The 2270-nt window shown below is 37.0% G+C and overlaps 1 pseudogene; it reads right to left on the reverse strand.

Moving 5' to 3' along the window:
- Nucleotides 1-1093: 1093 nt before the first annotated feature.
- Nucleotides 1094-1212, reverse strand: LOC117165321 (5S ribosomal RNA; annotated as a pseudogene).
- Nucleotides 1213-2270: the final 1058 nt, after the last annotated feature.

Below are 2270 nucleotides of genomic sequence, written 5' to 3' on the forward strand. Positions count from 1 at the left end.
TCTCCAATTTCGAATATTGAATACATATAACATTATCGGAAAATATAAACAAAGCAATATACAGGGTGGTTGGTAATGGGTGGTACAAGCGGAAAGGGGGTGATTCTACGCGAAAAAATAAGTCGAAAATATAGAATACAATTTTTTTTTAATTTTTTTTTTTCTTTAATTTTTCCATCGAGACAACGATCTACAGTGAGATCCGTTATAACAAGATGTGCTAAAGTACGCACGTACCGAGCGAAAATTCAAAGTCGATTTTCTTGAAAACAAAGCCTCAAACGAAACATTTTTATCCTATATTTTCGACTTCTTTTTTCGCGTAGAATCACCCCCTTTCCGCTTGTATCACCAGTTACCAATCACCCTGTATAAGTAAACGTGTATGCGAGAATGATACAACGTATGGTGATAATCGTTTGATGCTAAAAAGATATTTTCTCGATGTATACGACTATACAGCTTATTAACACTTAGCCAACCACGCTCGCACAGGCTAACCTATACGCTGTCCACCGTGCATTTTTCCAAGTAAGGAGGACTTATATTCGCTAATACTTGAAAAACAAAGAAGTCTAAAAATTATTTAAGTGGTCAATTATATTTTGCGGTAATGATTTTGTTTAACGATTTCACATATTGTTTATACAAAACATCAAATTAAAAGTATAAGGAGATATAGGTAAAATTAAAAACATTAAAGATGACTAAAGATAAATGAAACGACTTGAAAGTGAAGTTGAAAATTCATAATGCATTTTAATATTTTTTTACAGTGTGGTATTGTTCGACTATAACTTTACTTAGTCATAACTGATAGTGTAACTTTTTAATTAATTTTAAGAACACTAAATTGGTGTATTTCATTACACATTGCACTTTATAAAAGCGGAAAAAGAGTCGCAATTAATTGGAAACAATTCCAGGTAAACAATAACTGATAATTACAACAACAACAACAACAACAACAACAAAGAAAATGCGTCGCTAAAATCAAAAAGGGAGATCTCCCCGCGTTCGGTCACTCATCGATGTTCTCCACAGAGGAGAGATCCGATGGTTCGGATGGCTAAGTGTTAAGAAAAGTAAGAAGAGCCAACACCACACGGAGTTCCAAAGCGGTCACCCGTTTAAGTACTAACCGTGCCCAGCGCTGCTTGACTTTCGTGATCAGACGAGACCGAGTACTTTCAACGCGGTGTGAGCGTTAGCTTTAGTGATCAGTTTTGTTATTTCATGTTATCGAATAGACACAATATTTAAGAAAACATACGTGTATGTATGAGGATAAATGGTATTTTTAGACGTGCATACAGATTTATAAAATTTTTCCTGGCTTCGTTTCCCAAACAATGAATTGTGAAGTTCCGTCATGTAGATACGCGTATACTTAAAAAGTAGCGGAGTCAAGTGGACCGAACTTCATAATTGATTTTCTGGAAAACCAAGTCTTGTGTCAAAAATTGTCACTTCATCCTCGACTTATTTTTGTATAGGAAATCAGGCCCTTTCGACCTGCACCATCATAATACTCTAATTTTCTCGCCTACTTCAATTTTGAAACTATTTAGTTTCACTGGATTGCGTATAACTACCAACAGCAAAATACCAACATTCACGGACGACACGGCTGTCGTGACAACGACCATATCCAAATCCACGTCATTCCATACTACCTGACTTGACCTTTGCACATGGCCCAACGTTACATTTTCCCCATTACGTAGGGCAATTAGGATCCGCCGCCCCTTGCCCCTCAACACCAACAAACGCAACCTATAAAAATCGCAAGCATTCCACCAAGAAGAGTCTTTTTTAGTTTTGAGTTCAGTCTTGTGTACAGTTTGGCCGTGATTTGAACTTCATTGTAATATTATACTTAATCATTTTCGCGAATAAAATTATAAATTATAAAAACAAAATTATAAAATTATAAAAACACGGTCAAGTTAAGTTACTCCTTTTTTATCATAAATTTTACGTGACACTGTACCAGTCAGGTGACACTGTAGAACGGCTTCTTTGATGTCTATTATAGTAACGCGGAAAGATCGCCGACATACAGACAATGTCGGCGATAAAGCGCAAATGCCGAGAAGCAGAAAGGGTCGGAAAACTTGAATAGGGCTTCGCGGCACTCGGCAACAAAACTTTCCAACGGTATCACCGAAGCGCAAATGCCGACAGGCCTAATGAGCTACCGATATCCGTACGGTTCTTCCGCCGAATATTTGGAAGAAGGCGTAGATGGTGTGACATCAATCACATCT

This window comes from Bombus vancouverensis, chromosome 17 (assembly GCF_051014615.1).
Source record: "Bombus vancouverensis nearcticus chromosome 17, iyBomVanc1_principal, whole genome shotgun sequence".
NCBI classification, from domain to species: domain Eukaryota; kingdom Metazoa; phylum Arthropoda; class Insecta; order Hymenoptera; family Apidae; genus Bombus; species Bombus vancouverensis.